Source organism: Prionailurus bengalensis, chromosome D3, assembly GCF_016509475.1.
Source record: "Prionailurus bengalensis isolate Pbe53 chromosome D3, Fcat_Pben_1.1_paternal_pri, whole genome shotgun sequence".
NCBI lineage: Eukaryota > Metazoa > Chordata > Mammalia > Carnivora > Felidae > Prionailurus > Prionailurus bengalensis.
In genome coordinates, this window is record NC_057356.1 from 54367729 (window position 1) to 54389459 (window position 21731).

Here is a 21731-nt window from a genome sequence, read left to right on the forward strand (position 1 = left end):
CTTAATTTATTGATTGAGTCATGTATTCATTCTATAATATTTCAGTACTTGTGCTAGTCACTGAGTAAATGACAGTGAGGATCTCTTCTGTCTGAGAATAAGATATTATGGAATAAAAAAATCGTATCTGGCAAAGAATGGGAATGATGTCGACTTCGTTTATTTAACTGATAGAAACATGCCACTTTCCTGATTATATAGATTCTCTAATTTCAATTTCTACTCAACTCATTTAAGAGAATATTTATTTTTTAATGATAAAATGAGGGAAAGGCTTAAAAAGGCCTGAAAAAGCTGTACTATAATAGCATTTTTTATGTATGACTTCATAAACTTATATTAAATTGTTGACTGACAATTCTTCAGGCAATTAGGTAAATTTGTTATTACTTATTTTTTAACAGGCATTTGAACACCTGCTAGTATATGGAGTATGAAGTCAGAAAAATCAGAGAACCATGCATGTAAGTTTCTCTGAGAATAAATACATGTTTAAAATAAAAACATGCTTAAAGTGGAGACCGCTAAGAAACATCAAGTATACTTAAAAATCAACACAGGCTGAAAATTATGAATAATGATGAGTAATATAACTTTTGGGGGGCATACACAGACGCACACACACACTTATAACCTCCATAAGGGCAGAAATCATGTTTGTCTTGTTCACAACTGGATCCCTAGTGTCCGGCATGCCATGTACTTGGTAAATAAGTTGTTGAATGCATGATGTGGTAGGTTATACAACTGTTTCTAACTCTTCTCCTCTCCCTCTATCCACACCCTTTGCCATGTGCGCTTGCAGTCCCTCCCATCCTAGTGGTGTTGGTCTTGGCCATTTGATTTCCTTTGGTGATGGAAAGTGGCTGGGAGTGATAGTGAAGCAATGCTGAGCTGGCCTCCTAGGAAGCATTCCTGCTTCCACTCAGCCTGGTGCATTTCTGCCCTGAACACAAGGTGTACCTCTGCCAGTCCTTTCATTAGCAGCCCCTAACCATTCAGCAGATGGAGCATGGGCTACCCCAATTCGCCTTGAGCTTCTTTCTTTTTACTACAAATGTAATTTGTACATATCTTAATGCTTGGGGCTTTTATTGTAGGAACCAAGACTAAATGAGAACCTCAGTAAGGTTACCTTGAAGAAGATCCCGAGTAAAGGATTTAGATGCAGGTAGTTTATTGGGAGGTGATCCCTGGAAGCAGTCTTGATAGAGCAGGAAGAAGATAGGAAAGTAGGAAAGATAATACATGTGCACTATTCATTGGTTCTTGCTGTGGGCTACTAGGTCTTAATCTCCATTGGGAGTCTTCTGAGGATTGCATAGAGGGTACACCCCAGAACTTATCTTTCCAAAACATGGGATGTCGGGGTATTTGTCCACTGATGGCTGTATCTCATTAGTTATGGGTTCAGCCCTGCAACAGGGATATTATTCCCTTACCCCATGCCCACACTTCCTGGCTGTGGTTGTGTTGTGTGGCTTTAGAGAGTCTTGAGGCAGAAAAAAGGAAGGAAGTTGCTGCTTGGGTTTGAGCAAGGATGGTGGCAGAGTAAGTCCATGGAAATGTTTACCACAGCTGCTCTGAAATCAAATATGGGCCAAGGGGATGTGATGTGGGTCACCAAAAAATGTCTGCTTTGAGATAATGCTTATGCAAAGTGCTTTGTGGACCATCAAGTTCTAAACAAATGTTATTGGTTATTACTAGTGAAAAAATTCAAATATTCTTGTTTATAATAAAAGTTTATCAAACAATATGGCTCATTCCAATTAATAATATCTGTGATACTATTGTGCAGGGTTGTACAGTCATTTGTTTGCCAAAGGCCAGAGATTGGGTGGAATATTCATACACCCATTGATACTTTGCTGGCTTACTTTTAATCTCTCCCAGAAGTGTTATCTAGCTACCACCCAGTTAACACACACACACACACACACACACACACACACACACACACCAGAGATCTAGGCACCCTTTCATTGCTTCCAGATTTCTTTATTCCAATGAGTGTGTGAAAACCCAGATGGGAACAAAGGGATTGGAGAATATTCAGTTCTTCCTTTTACTCTTCCATAAATTGGGAGCAGGAGATTATAATTGAGAGGTTAATAAAATGCATTCTTTGTAGAACTGCTCTCTCAAGCAGGAATAGTTCATTTGTGTAGCAGGAATCTTATACACTTGCTATGACTTTGCTCCTATCCCACAAACATGTCCAGGCCGTAATTAAGCTGCAGTGTCATAGTTCAGAGTATAGGCCTATCATACCCAAATATGTATGATTATGTCCTCATCAAGGGATACTCAGTAATTGCTTATAGAAAGTGGAATTATAAGATTCCATGTGGCAAGGCCCATAAGGGAGAGGGACTCTGATGGAATGAATACAACATGCACACCTCTTTGGAGAAAGACATCACTCAACTGTGAAAGATCACTGTGACCCTTGCTTTACATTCCATCAAAAAATTGTTAGGTCCATCAGCTTAGTTACCCTTTAGCCTTGCGTGGGCATTGACTCAGAGCTATGGAAAGATGAGTGTGAGTATGAAATTGTTTAGCTTGATTATCATTTCCTTAGAATGAAAAATCCTGAATTCATTGGCAAAAAAGAACAAAACTCTCTGCTGCTTCTAAGTTAAACAAGTGTTGTTAAAGTCAGTCTGCTGTTCTAATAAATAACTCCACAGTATAAATGGTTTCATAAAATGAAAGGTTATTTCTTACTCATGCCAGTCTATTGGATCTGGGAGGCTGGTGGGTTGCTTGTCTAGGCCATCATCCAAGCATCCAGGCTTTTCCCGTCATGACATTTACCTTCATTCAAGTCCTCCAAGCATTCTTTCACTTCAGCTAAGAAATAAGGCTCTTTGGTGGGCCTGGAAGTAGCTCATGTCACTTCCATTCATATCCTTTGGTGGGATCCCTTAGTCACATGGCCATTCCTAACTGGAACAGAGACTGGAAAAGGTAACCTAACTGAATGCCCACAAAGTAGAAGAGAACTCAGATGTGGGTGAGATCTCTGAGTTTCCACTAAGGAATAGAAATGTGGGGGCTAACTGAACAAAGAAACCATAGGAGGCTTCATTTTTTACTTTGTGGGCCTGTAATTAATTTAGTATCCCCATCTCCAAATCCAGGTGAGGTTGGCTATAAGTTTCATCTATTATGTGGATGTTCCACTTTGGACATGTAGACAATCTCCTCTCATGTGGAGACATTTCGCATTTCTGGTTTTGTCCTGTGCCTCTGGTCTTGCTTTGGCATTGTGGACAGAAAAGGAGATTAAGACAACTCTGTTTTTGCACAGCTGAGGCTCATGGTTGGCATTCTGCTAATCAGCAGACTGCTTGGAACAATCACTACAAAGGCAGTTAGGGCTCCTAAATATCCAGCAGTTTGGTGATGAATATCTGGAAGTGTGAGAGAGGGAGGGAGTTCATGTATTATAATCTTTAGGAGCATTTTCAATATATTCCTGTTGGTCTTAGGATGACTCAGCATCAGATGTGTGTTGCTGAGAGAAGGGAAGTCAGAAGTAGATTTTCCAGAAACTCACTTGTACCTGGCAACGCTTCACCCTGTTGAAAAATTGCTACTTGTGACTCTAAGTTGCTCTCTCTGTGATTGCACCTCTTTCTCCTCATAGCATATTGGTGATATCTTCTCTTTTATGAAGAGCAATTTTCCTTCATGGTAATCACCGAAGTTCGGTGTAGTCGTCCACGAGGGCCACCATAACAAAATACCACAGACTGGGTGGCTTAAACAACAGAAATTTATTCTCACAATTCTGGAGGCTGGAAGTCCAAGATCAAGGTGTTGGCAGGTTTGGTTCTTCTTGAGGCCTCTGTCCTTGGCTTGCAGATGGCTATCTTTGGTTGTGTCCTCATATGACCTTTCTTCTATGTGCAGGGATCCCTACTGTCTCTTCTTCCTGTAAGGACACCAGTCATACTAGATTAGGGTTCCACGCTTATGACCCCATTTCCCCTTAACCACCTCTCTAAAGGGCTTATCTCCAAACATAATTACATGGAGGGTTAGGGATACAACATATGGATTTGGGGAATGGGGGCCATGATTCAGTCCATAACATTCAGAATATGAAAAGTTCTCAGGCAACACATCCTACCTTTTGGTTTCTTAAGACTCTGTAGTTTCAAATTTCCTTGAATCTTCTGACTCACAAAAAATCATGAGTGGCAATTGTGCCAAGGATTCCAGTTAGAAAAGCAGAGGTGGTAAACTGAATCTCATTATGTAAAACTTAGATGAATTTAGTTTCAGAATATTGAGCAGCGCCTAATCCATCTTGAAAAAACATTTCAAGTTTTGAACTGGGAAGTTTGGATGAATTAAGCAAGTTTTCCCCTACTCCCCCCACGCCATTCCTAAATCCCAATCCTATTCTTTTTTCTAAATTTTTTTTTAATTTATTTTTTTGAGAGACAGACAGAGAGAGTAGGCAGGGGAGAGGCAGAGAGAGAGGGAGAGAGAGAATCCCAAGCAGGCCCACATTGTCAGCATGGAGCCTGATGTGGGACTCGAACTCATGAACTGTGAGATCATGACCTGAGCTGAAACCAAGAGTCGGACACTTAACCGACTGAACCACCCAGGTGCCCTCCTAAATCCCATTCTTAAAGCATCTCTTTGCTTCTTTTCAGTGTCATGTTCTTCAGTGTTCTTACAACTGTGTGCTTCGCCCTGAGGCTCCCACATCCCACTATTTGCTCCTTCAAAGCCTATGGATCCTGTCTTATTCTTTCAGGTTCCAACTCTGGAAAAATGGCAGATAGCTCATCTGATAAACAGTTCAGATGACTGTGTAGGTAGGAGGTGAATATTTTTAAGGTAGAGCCACTCTTAGGCTTGTATTAAGGAGATGTCTTCTGCCAACTCGAAGCCTTTATCCAGAGGAAGTGGACACTTCACTGGTAGGAACTTCATTGTTCGTGAACCTTGCAGTAACTGAAGTGGGTGAGTGAAGAAGGCTCTCAGCATATTCTTCAGTCAGTCCCTACTCCCTGAGTGCAGAAAAATCAGTCTTGCATTTTCCCTCCAAAGAGCTGACCCATGCAGCTATGTTCTTAGGAATAGACCATCCATTTCAAATGAGTACATTTCATTATGATCTACAGGGCATGGTTTTTCACACATGCATTTTAAAAAGTCTCCTAGTTCCCCCTTCTCTTAACTCTTTCACGATCTACCTATGAATTACGAGATCTGAGAGAGTGGGAGGTGTGTTTTGTCCACCTTTGTGTCTTTAATGCCTGTTATACTATGAATACAGTTGGTGCTTAGTAAATATTTGAATACATTTTTGCTTTAGGACACTTGGGTCTTTCTTTCTTTCTTTCTTTCTTTCTTTCTTTCTTTCTTTCTTTCTTTCTTTCTTTCTTTCTTTCTTTCTTTTTGAGGGAGAGTGAGCGGCAAAGACTACTTTCATTGTCACAGTTTTAAAAATGTGCAAGCCAAACAGAGAAGCGAATGATTCAGGTTTTGGAAGCAGATTTGGATTATATAAATTGGCTCGAGTGCCATATCTTTTCTCAACTCCCAGTGTCTAAACCATTAGGCTTAAACTCATGCTATTTGAGTCAGCATTCCCTTTGAATGGCATTATTATTATTGTTTATCACTGCCTCAGCTTTTACAATATGCTTGGTGCCGCAGAAGACATTAAAAAGACACAGTTCTTGCCTTGGGGCTTACACTCAGATAGGCAAACAAACAAAATGTATTTAAGAAGAGGTAGATTGATCGCAGAGATGCAATTTCCCAGGTGTTTGTATTTGTGCTTTGGGTTCGTTTGTCTTTTAACCAGCTGTGGGCTGAAGAAATCTTGAAACTTTTCAGAACAAGGACGTAAATGACAAGAGTTCGGAAGAAAACGCCGCCTTGGAGTGCAGAACACAGGGCTGAGCATCTAAACAACTCAGTTTGGGGGATCTCGGTGCTGTTGAATTGCTCTCTTCCTTGCTGCCTCTCTCAACAGTGCGTACTGCCTGTGCTTCCTCACCAAAAACCAAATCGTTAATTAAAAAAAAATGGATCACCGGATTTTATGGCCCATTTTCAAGTATTAGAGGCCAGTTCTTTCCTATCAAATAGTGTTTCAAAATTTGACTAGTTCTCCTTAGAGACTGAGACATTTCTTTGTACAACAGTTAGGCAAACTTTTATCCCAAGGAGGAGATGTTACCCTCAAGGTTAATTTTTGAAAATTCAATTCATAAGCTGAAATGAATAAAAACATCACACTTTTCACTTTTGTTCTTTTGGTGCCTATTTCAAAAAAATTCTCTCAGGCAGTTATAGAGCAAACAAATATGTCCATTTTGTAGATGCTGTTTAGTGTTCGTGGAAAAATTTGTGCGTGTGCGTGTGTGTGTGTGTGCGTGTAGGAAGCGTCTTCATCCTGGAAATCTAAATACTCTGTACGTCTGTTACACGCGAGATCAAATACCTGCTTTCGAGAGTAAGCCGGGGCAAAGCTTTAAATTCTACATGTAAAGTCCCTGAGGAACACAATCTGCGTGCTTGGGAAAGCTGTAGGGATGCCGGATTGCGCAAGGGGTGGTGATAATCCTCGCGGTGCAGGGGAGAGTCGGGTTCTGTTTCATTTGGTCGCCACGATCTCTAGGCGCATGGAGGGGTTTCTCGCCAGGGTCTCGGTACGTGAGAAAGATAGAAGCACCCGCAGCTGTGCATATTTAGACCTTGGTTTCCAAAGTTTCTGTTTAATTCCACTTTCTCATCACATGCAGGAGTGTGGTATGCCCTTCCAGATGGCCCACACAAATGCTTTGTCTTACTTCACTCACTCCTTGCATGTCAAGCATCTCTGGGACTACATACATCACCAATTAGCATCTTATATTCATTTGAAAGGAATGGTTCTGCAACATTTTATAGTTTTCTTTGATAAAATTTGCATGTGGCGATGTTCTTCTTTTAGAAGAATCAAGGATGTGATTGTGGAATTTCCCTCCCCATCTCCTCCCTACCCGCCCCCCCCCCCCCAACAGTTTCCCCTATGCAGCACCATTTGATCCATATTACAGGGAAAATATCTTTGGTTTGACATTTCTGGAACCTGGTGAGACCATTTTCATAGTATTTACCAATGCACACTAGACATTGACCATGTCACCTGTCTCCAGATGGCTGGGTTCCTCTCATTTTTCAGATTCTAGGTCATGAGACCTCCTCATTGATCTACAGATTTGGCACTGACATCCTTCAGCCTTTTGCAATCATCTCCCAGCTAGACATTCCTTATCCTGAGCTTCATGATAAGCATTTAATACAGTGTGTTGGCCCTGACAGTAATGAGCCATCCTGACATATGAAAATCACACGTAGCCAACACACCAAAGAGATGCTATGCGGGGTCATATTGTCACCTAAGCGGTTACTTTTAAGTTTTCTGATGTAATCAGTTTGGCGTGTTGGTGAACAGGTAGGTGTAATCAGTTTGGCGTGTTGGTGAACAGGTAGGTGGAACACACAGAACCCTGATGGGTTCTTCACATGAACACAGAACCCTCTTGACATCTTCACATGAATTCCCACAGCCATTTCAAAGTTTACGTGCTCACTGTCAGTATCTCCTGAAACTGTCCCTCCCTAGTCTCCCTCACCTTAGGAAATATGCTGTTTACTCAGGTATCCGTCCAGGAGTCCCAAGTCATCAGGAGAGGCTTCATTTCTTTCATCTCTCGCTTTCCCTTCTCCCCTCCACTCCTTCGCCCAAATTTGTCATTCAGTTTTTTTTTTTTTTAGGTTCTACGTCCATATATCCCGGATCAATTCGATCTTTGCAACCCTAATTCCACCTCCTGCCCCAACCCCAGTTCACACCCGAGTTTCTGGAAAGCTCCTACAACCTCCAAACTGAACTCCTTCCTTTAAGTCTCATTTTCCTATGCTCCCCTTTTCACTCAAACTGTGGAGTTCTCCTTTGAAAAATTGGAGCAGGTCTCCATGCTGTTTAACCACCTGCATTTGTTTTCTGTTGTGTTTAAGACATGACACAACTCTCCCCTCCATCCCCCAAGGTCTGTAAAACCCTGCGTGTTCTGGGTCTTAAGTACCTGTCTCCACCTCCAGCAGCTGCACTGAATCTTAGGGGGCTCATGAAACTTTTCCATTTCGCTCCCCTACTCCAGGATTTTGTACTGGCTCTGCCTCCATTCTGAGAAGATTTTTCCCTCCGGGTGCTTGGGTGACAGTCTGTTAAGCCTCTGACTCCGGCTCAGGTCATGATTGTGTAGTCTGTGGGTTTAAGCACCTTGTCAGGCTCTGTGTGGACAGCTCAGAGGCTGGAGCCTGCTTCGGATTCTGTGTTTCCCTCTCTCTCTCCCCCTCCCCCCACGTGCATTCTTGTCTTTCTCTCTCTCAAAAATAAATAAATGTTAAAAAATATTTTGAAAAGACTTTCCCTCTAGCTCTTCACTTGCTTGGCTTCTCCTCAATCTTTAGGTCTTTTTTTGAATATCCTTTCCTCAGAAAGAAAGGGTTTCTGTGTCCACGCCTTTGGAGTAAATGTTCTTGTTATCTGCTGGTACAGCACCCTCTTTATTTCCTTCAAAGTACTAATCATAGTCTCAAAATATTTTGGTTGTCTATTCACTTATTTGTCTGCTGTCTTCTGTTGTATGGGATGAAGTCAGTGTTCTCAAGGCCAAGTTTGTTCTTATTTAATTTATATGCCTGTTGTCTAGCACAGTGCCTGGCACATAGAAGCACATAAAACATATTTGTCAGGGTTCCTGGGTGGCTCGGTTAGCTAAATGTCAGGCTCTTGGTTTTGGGTCAGGTCATGATCTCATGGTTTGTGAGTTCAAGTCCCACATCAGGATCTGTGCTGACAGTATGGGGCCTGCTTGGGATTCTCTCTCTCCTTCTCTCTCTGCCCCTCCCCTGCTTGCTCTCTACCTCTTTCTCTCTCAAAATAAATAAATAAGCATTAAAAAAACATATTTATTGAATCAATGTTTCTAAAGAATTTTCATGAGAAGGGTTGACTGTGTGTATGTGGAATGTGGTGTGTGTGTTGTGATGGTTAAGTGAAAGGAGGTGCTATTGAGTGTATGTTTGTGTTCCCCCCAAATTCACATAATGAAACGGAATCCCCAGTGAGGTAGCCTTAGGAGGTGGGGCCTGCATGAAGTGATTAGATCATGAAAGTGGACCCTTCATGAATGGTATTAGTGCTCTTATAAAGGAAGCCCCAGAGAGCTCCCTTACCCCTTCTACCATGTGAGGACACAGTAGAAGAAAGCATTTATGAACCAGAAAGCAGGTCCTCATAAGACTGAATCTGCTGGTGCCTTGATAATGGACTTCCAGCCTCCAAAACTGGGAGAAATAAATGTTGTTTATAAGCTACCCAATCCATGGTATTGTTATAACAGCCCCAATGGACCAGGAAAGGAAGGAAACATATTCTAACCGGGAGTAGGAGAGATAGGAAGGCTTGGCATCAGGGTTGCAGGAGGATAGATCAGCAGAGAGGGTCCCAGCACAAGACTGATACATGAAGCCTGGGTCAATGCAGAGATCAGGGGCCTTGACTCACAACCCTGGCTGTTCGTTGGAGACCACTCTGATTTTCCTATGCTGATGGGCACCTAGGAAAACAGCACAATGTACTCATTCACACAGAAAAAAAAAAAAAAAAAGAGACCACAGCTCCAGGGTAAAACGGCACAGATTTTCTGAGCAGTCACATGATGTTTCTGAGGACACACTGCATTCAATGAACGGAACAAACTTCCACTTCTACAGGTAAACAGATATGTGAATGCTTTTGATCAAATTCATCACCCTCATAATCTGTTATTTAATTTTATAAATAAGGAGAGAGCAAAATGAACTTAAAGGAACATATTTACCAGACAGAATAGAGAACTGAATATGGCTCCATTTTCACAGAAGAAAAACACAAAGTGAAGTTAATTAATTATTTTGGTCTAAATCACACAGCAAGTATGGGAGGCATGATATAAACCCTTATCTGTTTAGATTTAGAGCTTGAGCTTTGTTATCTCTGGGTGAGGAGGACTGCTTCTGCCCTGAATGTGTGATGGTCCACAGTGGCATTCTGGATCATACTGATTTTCAGGAAAAATATACTTTCTGATTATATACCATAGAGCATTTCATATATTGTGGTGTAATTGGCTTTTTTTACTTGCCCATTAGATTGCAACCAACTTTAGTTCCTCATATTGGTCTCCTTGGCCCTAGTACCTAGCACAGTTTCTGCAGCTCAGCTGAAGGGAGAGGTTTGGACCTTGTCCTGAAATCTTGATCTGTGGGAGTTGCTTTTTATTTGATTTTTTTAGTCTTCCATTTACACAAACTAGTTTAATAAAACAAGTTATAGTCACTCATGAGTAAATATTTTTGAAAAGAACTTGCATTGTGAAGAATAATTTGCATTCTTAAATAAACCTGATGGGGAGTGTCCCTAGCTAAACACAGCTAAATCAAAAGAATAGGAAGAATATGCTTACAATTCCGAAGAGAATAATCTTAATTTTAAACATTATTCAATATTAAAGGGTTAATAAAACAAAGATACACCCAGAAACTGAAAAAAAAAAAAAGGAAGAAAGAAAAGAAAAAGCAAAAGAAGAGGGAGAAATTGATTCGCTTTTGAAGTTTTCATGGGGGAGGGGAGATTTCAAAACAGAATGTGAAGTTTTTACAAAATTGATCATTCTCATTATTCCCATTTTCAGGTAAAATGCAAACTAGATGCAAGCAGGTTTTTAAAACACTGTATTATGTGTCTCAGAGGCCAGAACTACTGAAGCAAATCAGATCTCTCATTTTAGCATGCATTTACACATTTAAAAATTTATATTATTGACTATGTGGAATGCCGTGACTTCTAGAGAACCATTACCGCTCACAGGATAGCTTTTTATTTGGCATTGTATCAATTTGAAGCCCAGAATGTCATGATCTTAACGCAGAGAGCAGATATGCGTGGGTAGAGTGGTATGGAGAGAAAGGTAAGGTGCACATGCAAGAGGCAATTTTCAAATGTCATTGTTTCAGCCCTGAAAAGGGAACGCACACGCGGAAGGGAACGTTTTGCTCCCTGGTCTGTGCCAGGCACTTCCGCTCGCACGTCTCGCGCTTCTTGCTTCCGCGCCGCCGCCACGCTGCAGCGCGTGGAGGACCATTTGCCCCTTAAATATCACACGTAGCTCATTTGCATTATAGACTATGGGCCCAAGAGGGAAAAACACTTAATTTTATTAATAGAATGGATTTTAAATCTCTCTACAGGAGGCCACAGAACACCCCAAAGGGCTAATCTATGTTATGGAGAGATGGCAAATCGGAAAAGCCCCAGTGTGTTTCTTCCCCCCCCCCCCCCCCCCCCCCCTCAGAAATTGTTCCCAGTGAAAGCTACCACTAGGCCGACTGGCTTTGAACATCCTCTGTGCGAACACTGCAATGGTTCTACACCTGATGTACAAATACCTAAGCCCCCGAGATTTACAATAGGAATGCTAATGCATGGCGTAAGCCCCACTGAAACAGACAGAGCCGGGATAATAATTTTGTAACCTCATGTTGACATAACCCACCAGCTTGCTGAAGAGCCCCTTCATGTAGAGGAAACACAGAAACTATAATGATTTTCAGATACAGTTGACAAGAGACCATTTAGTAAACTTTTATTTTTTTTTAACTAACAGTATGCGAGGATGTTGTATTCTAGGCTGCTACTAATAATCTCATCAGAATGCAAAAGCAGCGACTGTGTTATAAAACCAATGATCTGTTATATTCTGCAAGAATTTACAAAAGCCTAATGTCATTTACTACACCATGAGAACCATACTTGGATAAAAAAAAAATAAAACACAACAGAATTCAAAAACTGATTACAGCTGACGAAAAAATAAACTGTTTGCAAATGCAACGTTTTAAAGGTAAAACAGACCAGAGTGAAAGACATGAAGCCCCGTGACGACTTCAGAAGGGGAGAAATTGGTGTTGGGCAACGTATGAACGGGATTTGTCACTTAGGGCCCTTTCGGAATCAAGGCATCCGTTCAAGTCCAGGCTTCTCCGGTCCATGGTTACTGCTGAGTGTGTGTGGCCGGCTCAAGCTGCAGGAAACTTGCAGTCTCAAAAGAGTTGTCTTTTTTTTTTTTTTTTTTTTCTCAGCAGGATTCTTGACAAAAGCATATCTCTAAGCGGTCTTAAATATACAAATTAAATGATTTTTAAAAGGGAAGACTTTTCTTTGGGGACATGTGGAATAAAGTCAACTGAAAAGTCAGTGGCAGAGGTCTGTTAGGATCTCTACGTAGCTGGGACTCAGATGTCCAGCTGGGACTCAGATGTCCAGAGAGAAACTGAGATGTTTCTCTCAGCTGGGACCCTATGATGGGTGGGAGAGCGGAGGCAGGCTTCTCTCAGACCATATGCTTGCTGCTCTTAAAGGTTTCATGGATTTAATTCTGGCAGTTAATTTTTAATGGCGTTTTAATTTTATAAGGAAATAAATGTGTTTAAAAATTCTTTCTTTTGAGGCCCAAACCAATTCTTCTGCATTTTATTCATGATGAAAAAAAAAAACCAGCTTTCTGAAGGATGATGTCTACCTTTCTTTCTATCTCTGTTGTTGTCTATAGTACTACATCTATCTATCCACCTCTAATTTTTCCATCTATCCATCCAGAGACAAAGGGAGGGAGAGAGACCCTTAAGTGCTTGGAAGCGCTATAATCTTTGGAAGAAATTGATTGTCTCCTTTTCCAACTAAGTCCTTTGGAAACATTTTTATTTCCAGGATGGAAGTAGTAGAATGTGAGAAATACAGGGTTCTTAATATTAAAAAGCATTTTTTTTGGTTATGCTAGGCAGCTTCCAGCAGATTCCTTTCAGGAAATGTATTCTTGGATGTCCTTGAAGAACACTGGGTCTTGCAAACTTGCAGGGAGTCATTTTGAAGTGTTGACTTAGGTGCCTGTAAGACATCTGGTAATAATGAAGATGGAGCTTTTAATGCTTTGGGGTTTTATGAATGAGTTATAGTACAGTCACTGATGGATCATTAAAGTATATCTCTACAGGAGGAGGCGTCTGTATTTTTTGACTGCTGGGAAGTTGCACATAGTGATAGGTGTCCAGAAAGAAATCGGGATTGGCCGTTCATGAGATCAACTAGTTTGAGAATCAAATGAATTTGATGTTATATTTCAGGAGAGTTGCTTACCATGGACATGGAGAAGTGTTTCATAAAGGAGGCAGGACTGTTTACTGAGCCTGAATCCTGCAGGGCAATAGTTAAATGTGTGAACCATCTCATGCCTTCACTCCTGCTGTGATTTTTCTTCCTGAATGACTGGAGGAAATCACTCTTTGGTAACTTTCCATTCGTACACAAGAGCAGCCCCAATGCTTCCCCTTCTTTGTGAATATCCCTGATCTGCAGTTGTCTTTTACGTGACCACAGCACCATATACGTAGTTATCTTAGTATCTCTTATTAACTATCTTACAGGGGTGTGTGTGTGAATGTATTTATTTATTGGTTTACTCTACCGGAGTATGAGCTCCTCAAAAAATGCTATCTTCCATTTACAGCACATAGCTGAGGTTTGGGCACGTAATAGGTATCTAATAAATGTTTGGAACTGAATAATTGCAAGAGGATTTAAGTAAAATCAAACTTCCAGGAAAAGTTATAAAATGATACCTACAATTTAATAAATTTGGACTGTTGATCACTTACATAGAATTAGAGGATTCTTAAACAATGAGAAGCATTTAAATTTTAAAACATATTTAAAAGTAAATATTTTTTATATTCCAAAAAATTCTATGGTGTGAGATCTGAAGAACAGGTCCCTTTCTCAGTTTAATAAACAATTAGGAAATCTGACATTGGAAGGAAAGTGTTTCATTTACTGTCCTTAAGAGATACCACTTACATTTAAAATTATTGGTCTTTTTTGAGAACTGATAGGGAGTTTGAAAAGGGTGGTCTAAATAGACTCAGTAATTTCTTTATTCAACAAATTTGTACAGAGCACCTGCTATGTGCCCAGTTCTACATTAGACACTGAGGGTTCAGGGATGAACCAGACTGACTTGGTTCCTGCACTCCTGGATGTAGACCATAATGAGTGAGGTGGGTTTCAAACAAAAGGCTTTCTAAACATCATGTCACTACAACTGTGGTAAGTATTACAACTGACAAGTTCAGGTACTTGACAGCATTCAAGAGGAGAATCTGACCTAGAGAGAGGATACCTTCACTGAAGAACCGATAATTAAACAGAAACTAGAAAGATGGTGAGGGTGGGGAGGACAGGGAATTTAGAAGAAGGGTGGTATAAGGAAGGGTATGGGCAGAGGGAAAAGCAGCAAACGTGCATATAAACTTGGTACATTTGAAGAAGGCAAAGGTGGAGCTAGGCAATGAGGCTCCAATGCAGTGAGGGAGGGGAAGCAAGACATAAGGTGAGATAAGAAGTTGGGCAGGAACCAGTGCTTTCGAGGGATCAGTGGCCATGAGAGAGATGTGACAGTGGATGAGGCCAGGGGTAACATATCCCATGCCAATGCATCTCCAAGAGAAGTTTCCTCCCTTCCTTCCACTAGAAAGCCACCCCCCTCCCTCAAACTTACCCCTTTATATATAAAAAACCCAGAGGTGCTAGTCATAGGATGGTTTATTCTTAAAAAGTAGCATTCATGGGAGGTTTAAGAAGAAAATGACATTCAAGTTTGAGTTTGAACAGCTTGGCAAAGGGCCAAGTTCAGTGCAGAAAGAAAAGAAAGAGGCATGGATGGTTCACACGGGTATCGTTGATAGTGGAAATGAGTAGAGGGAAATTGATAAATTAGAGACACATTTTAAAAGAATAATCAGCAAATAGGGAGCATGAGGGGCAGGGAGTTGTCAAGAATGACTGCAAGATTTCTGTCACGTGCGTATGAGTGGATATTTGGCCAATTGTTGCAGTAGAAACACTTGAGGAGGAATAGTTTGGCAAGGAAACATGATAAGTGCAGATTTTGGAACTGTGGTGTTCGAGGAAGCTGTGAAACATCCAAGTAGAGATATAAAGAGGAACTGGACATAAAATTATAAGAATCAGAACAGAAATCAACATGGAAACAAAAACTTAGGGATGATGGGCTTATAGAGGAAATTTGGGCTATTAATAAAAATTAGAGTAATAAAGAGCTTCTCTGGACCATAATATAGATCATGGGAGAGAAAGAACAATATTAGATGTTCTCTAAGAAATGAAAAAAGAAAGGTTTTTTTTGTTTGTTTTTATATATTACCATGTAGTCACATGTTTTGGATTTTTGCTATGTATTGTTGGCTACATTTTAATGACAGTTATTATATGTTTTGCATTGTACTAGTGCTGGCAAGTATGAGACTTTCTCCATTACTCTGGAGAGCAGCAATACAGAAATTATTAGAAGATTATCAAAGACATTCTTAAATTGTTTAACACAGATCATCAGTGAAATAGCCATTTGGTGGAACTTTTAAAATTTAATGCATAAATACACAAGTCCCTTTATTAGAGACATTGTACATATTGGTGAATATGGTCAATGGTCACATCTATGCATTAATTCTTTAAAAAATAGAATGAATAATTAGGATAGACCCTATGCTCTCTCCTTACATTGTGAAGGGTCTTGTGTAGCCATATTCTGTTGGAATGACAGACTGTACAAATTTCAAGAAAATAAGAAAATGTGTATGAACACCAAGTTCTCCCCTCCTGCAACAGTCTTAACGATTTCCTCATTGCCTCAGTATGCCTGCATGGGTGAACTGAACACATAGGAGGTGGTGGGAGATGAGGCTGATTTTCAATGGTCACTGTTTTCTTCACCTGATGTTGAGTGATGTCTTCACACATGTGTTCGACTGTTAAAGGCTACCTTTGCTCATCATAGCTGAACAACCATAGTCATGGTGTCTGGTTGTAAGTTCGGGTTGGCAGCATCAGTTTTGGTTTCACAAGCTAATTCTACTATTTTCCTTGTGTCTAGGGAAGCTTCATCTGTTTCCCACAATCCACTTTCTTCCCATTCTTCCATATCTGAAGCTTCTCCTTCATCTTCCTCTTCCTCCTCTTCAATCCTACTGAGCGATCTTGAAGTTTTACGCTGTCCTTGCTTTCCAATGTAATCTCCTTATCTGCTTCAGTAATTCCTGCAATACCTGTGTTATGACATGTAGCTACCCATCCCCCATCACCATCATCTTCTTCAGTGATAGCTTCCAAGTCAGGTGAATATTCCATCTATTTGCACCGCTTGTATTGTAGCATGGCACATTTTTGGTGACCCCAAAATTGTTTGCCTGTTGGTAGGTATGCCTTCACTTTCAACTCTTCCCCTGTAGCCCATTACCGTGTTGGACAGTGGTGGGCTAAGTGCTCTCCAGCTTGCCACAAACTCTTCTGGGTTGATAACACCTGTTCCCCCAAACTTTGATTCCTTGAGGACCGGAGTCAGGTACTCAGCCACTTCCCATGCCTTTCTGAAATAGCCACTTAGAAAAGTCAGAGAAGTGTCATGGTTTGTATTTCTATATATGTGTATATATACACATACATACACACATTTATATCACTCAAATCATGTTATCATTTTATAGATACTGATAATGAAGTTCAGAGAGGTTAAGTGATGTCACATAGCTAACAAGTGGCTGAAGACGGACTTGAAATCTCCACACTCAGAGTTCTTTCTATGCTACCATGTATTGTCATAGCCAACATTAACAAATCCCTGTGCCCTTTAAATAAGTACTTTCATCCTTATGACAACTCTGTGAGCTTAGCAGATCCACTACATAGTGGCAGCAGTACATAAAGTGGAGCCTTCTGACTCCTAGTTGCATCCCATGCTCTAGGGGAATATCCTGAGTTCATGCAGACCTAGTCTCAGATTTGCGCTGAAACTCTGCATGATAGGTGTGGAGCTAATGAGTAAGGAAGTGCCATTCACAAGGTGGGTTGTGATGATGGTGGGAACACAACCAGCAGGATCTGGGCCAAAATAATTAGTATAGAATACATCAGAATGACGGCCACCTTCTAAGGGCTTGACCTTTTGAGGTTATGTGCCTAAATGAAACTCATCTCATTTCTTCCCTTGGGTTGAATTTTAGGAGCACAAGAAATGCGGGTGTTCATTAAATGTATGATTTAAGGTACTTGCAGTAAAAGAAGGGGGGCCAGAGGAAAAGGGCACAAACAATATTCAAGTTTCAGGAACTTTGAAACGTAAGAATGTAGGGCAAATGAGAGAATAATAATGATGATATTTATGGTGGTGATGATAGGAGGGAAAGAGGAGGACCCAGTAAATTTACAGGTACATTTCTGCTTTAAACTGTCTGCTCATTTTTGACCTAGAAGTTTCCTTCTGGTAGTTAAGATGAATTTAAAGTATTAGCCTTTGGTTTCTACAATGTACATGGTTGGCCCCATGTGACTGTGGGTGTTAGACTCACTATGATGAGAACAGGGCCATGGTACCCCTCATACTCTATTCCCCAAAGGAAAGCAGGTCTGGCTGTCTTCCACCGGCAAACATATCCTTCACAGAATGAGTTCATTTTAGCTGTCAGCTATGGAGTATCTAAGAATCTCTGTATGCATGCAACATTGCCAGCAAGATGCCCACCCACCTCCACTGGGGATAAGAATCCCCAGTGGGGGAAAAAGGCTGCTTCCAAGTGAGTGAAGCAGCTGTTGTTTTACACAGAAATGTCAAAAGTACAAGCAAATTTTTCATCACCAATTGGCGGTGTCATGGCCAATGAAATACTTTGTGGTTTTTATGTGGTTTGGGGAGAAGCAACTGGTTTTGTGAGATTTAAGTTATAGATAAAACCTATATATCTGGAAAGTAAACCCTTGGTTTGAATTCATTTCACTGTTAATGATAGGATTTGAATCTGAGATATGGTAGGTGGCATTAAATCAGTCACATCACACATCGTTGAGATGTTAAAAATTACTTTGTTATCTTTTAGTTACATTTTTTTTAGTAGTTAAATGAGTATGAATATGTTAAATGCATATAAAAATGTGTAGAATTCTGTCATATTGCCATTTCCCAAAATTGGTCTCTAAATATAAGGACATTAAGTTTTCCAAATGCAAGGAAATATCAACTATATGCCAGTGTTTATATTGACTTTCCGTTTATTCATATGTTTATTCCCCATCCACCTGCAGTCTATTCTTTCATCTATGCAACTATCCATCATCTAATAGCTATTGATTAAGCCCGTCTGTAGCTGAAACACTGTGTTAGACATTATAGGACACTGAAAGCCATATAACTTCTATTTCCTGTCTTCTAGAAGCTTCAAATTATTTGACAATTCATTCATGACATGAGGAAGAGTGAGTCACTTTATCATTGTAGCAACTGCCTTTAAAGAATAAGGAAAATTAAAGAAAAGCTGTCTCCCACCAGCCCAGCAAGGTACAGATACCAAGTCTCACCATGGATGCAGGGCCAACCTTTAAACCCCCTTTAAGACAGGCTCTGTTTATGCTCCTGGTAAGTGACAATAAAATGTATATGAGCTTAGACAGACATATAAGAACTGTATAAAGACTGCAAGTTGGCTGTTATTTAAGAGTATGAGAAAACAGGTGAGAGCTCAGTGTAAAGCAATATGTAAAGACATATGATGTCTTTATGAACCGCACTAAGCATCTTTGGCATTTGCCCGGATCTGCCTGACTATGGGACAGAAGGTAACAAAGTAGCTCAGTAGTTGTCTTGGCTCATTTGGGCTGTTGTCACAGAAGTACTGTAGACGGGGTGACTTCAACCACAAGCATTTATTTCTCACAGTTCTGGAGGCTGGGAAGTCCAAGATCAAAATGCCAGCAAATTCAGTGTCTGGTAAGAGTCTCTTTCTGGGTTTATGGATTCCTGTGTCCTCACATAGTGGAATGGATGAGAGAGCTCTTTGAGGCCTCTTCTATTTGGGCACTAATCTCATTAATTAGGGCTCTACCTGCAAAACCTAAGCATCTCCCAAAGGCTTCACCTCCTAATACCATTACACTGGGGGTTAGTTTTCAACTTTTGAGTTAGGAGACATTCAGTTTATAATGGTAGTTAACATGTATCATTATAAGTAAATTATTAAAAACTTTTCTTGAAATTGTACCAGCAGTTGGGATATTTTGAGTTGGCAGCTTCTTCAGTGATGATCTACCTCAACACCCCATTTTGCAGATAAGGAAACAGAGGTCAAATAGAGCATTTAACTGGCTGGGAGAGGACCCCCCCCCCCCCCCCAGTCTTCAAACTTCAGGTGAGAGCTCTTTGATTCTGCCTCTTACAAAGTTTTTATGTGAGCTGTTTCACTGCCAACAGCCAATAATTGGACCACTTTTAGCTTAAGGTGAGACAGATGAATCTTGTTTTAAAAGTTATCCTTCTGCATTGTTTTCCTTTCTCTACCCTCCTCAATCTCCTTTCCAGTTTCTTTTTGCTTCCCAAATGGGGCATCTACTATCTTCCTGTCAACTTCCATTGCAAAAGTTCTTTTAGTCCCCGTTTAACCATCAACATGTTTTTTTAACCCAAGTAACAGTTCTGATAGGATTCACAGGTTACCCCGGGGTAAAGCAACAGCAATGTTCGGCTACTGGAAGGTTGAATCTTGGGTTTGTCTTCTATCAATTACATGTGTAAAATGGCTGTATATTTTACTTAGTCTACTGCAGCCCTTGGGTTCAGCATGTGTGCCACAAACACAATGATGGCACATCAGATCTGCCAGAGTTCTAGGGAAATGCTTCCATTCAATTCCATACATTACCCAAAGCACTGACCCCTGGGTCACGTATACCCACACTCTTAACACTGCGCACACACAGACACAGAGGTTTAGGCCTGTCTCTCCCCTTTTGCTCTTTCACCACCCTGCCGTGGTTCTGGCATCCCCATATATGCATGGCCTGCTTTTCTGCCTACTCTATCCAAGGACCAGAACCAACAGGAAGTTATTTTCCCAAATTAATACATAAAGATGCCACCAGATCTTTCCATAACACAACCTTTATTTTTCTTCCTTAAAAACAAAAAAAGGTGGGGTTTTTAATAGCTCCTTTAGGTTTATTTTCCCTGTATTCTTAATTATATTAAAGACTCATATTCCTTCCCTGAGTGTTCATTTAGAAAGAAGGTTTTGTAATAGTCACATTTAATTTATCAGGGTGCAATAATTTGTGTTTCCCAATCATCTTGCCGACTTTGGTTCATTATACTATTGTTTCACATGAGTAAGTTAGCAAAGTTTGGATTGATTGACTCTAATTAACTAAAACTGGTTCCAGGCTGTGCATCTATTGTCATGGTAGCTAGCCGCAAAGCCCTAAACTGTGCAGCAATAGTGATATAAGGTAATATTGATTTGAAAACTGTAGATAATATGTAACCTTGGGCTTATCACTGTTTGGGAGACCAAAAAAAAAGGATGGGGAAAGGAGAGGTACTAGGACAAGTTGCAGTTGTAAGGGCACTTGGGAGTGTAAGTGGAATTTTCAGTGGTTTCACTTCTTTTATTGTTTTCCCTGTCCAGAGATAATCACAGATGTGTTGAATTACAGACAAATTCGAAGTCAGCAGTTGGAAGACTAAGGATTTCATGGTTTTTGAAACTGTGAAGAAATGAAATACACTTGCTGAGAAACTGTCCAAGATCCACTTAAAGATTATGAAGAGACCTCCTACTTTGTAGAGGAAATCTTTCTATACATTACTCATCAGAAAAGTACAACTGTTTGAAATTTATTCTTTTCTCTGTTGCTGAATTTTTATAGTCAATAATGGTCTTTGTCGGAGAAACAATTGTTTTTAGACAGTGGGGAACTGGAAAAATGATTGTATGCTATGGCCTGTAAACATGAACAAATATCACCCTTGCTCTCTAGTGGTGGACAGAGATCAAATTAAAGAAAGTGGAGTAGAATGCCATGGCTGAGATTCACCAGTGAATTTCCAGGTTTCCTATGAAGCATGCTTATAGCTTCTGTTGCTTCTGTCTTAAAATTAGGACCTTCTTCCATTTGATTGCTGTTGCTCACTTTTTCAGTTCTATATTCTCCATTTTAAAAGCTCTGGGACCCCAGTTTTCCCTGACATCCTTATTAACTGAACAGCCTACCAATCATCCATTTCTTACCAAGTTCAGCAGAACAGTCTTCATGTCCTGACAGACAGAAGAAGTGGAAGTTTAACTCCTGAAATACAGAGGCTTGTCTAAGAAGTTTTCTGTCACAGTGGAGAAAATATTGGAAGTTTTCCAGTTTATCCAGCTGTTTGTTTCCTTTATCTGCACTGTGCTGCAGTCTGTTTGGAAACTGAGGATAGGCTACTTTCATGTCAGTACCTTCTTCATTTGATCGTTTGAGTTTCTTTTAATGGTTTGTGGCCATTGTGATTATGTGAGAAAGGGCAAACTTCCAAATGTCACAGTGAAAGAAGCCTATATTTGTGAGGGTTTTCCAAAGAAACAGAACCAATAGGAGGTGAGAGAGTGTGTATGTATGGAGAAAGAGAGAAAGAGAGAGAGAGAGAGAGAGATTTTAAGAAATTGACTCAAGTGATTATGGAGGCTGCCAGAATCAGCAGAGTGGGTCATTGGACTGGAGAACA

General features: G+C 40.4%; 1 pseudogene; it reads right to left on the bottom strand.

Annotated features, from left to right (window-relative positions):
• Window positions 1-15705: 15705 nt before the first annotated feature.
• Window positions 15706-21457, bottom strand: LOC122470000 (annotated as a pseudogene).
• Between the last annotated feature and the right edge of the window lie 274 nt (window positions 21458-21731).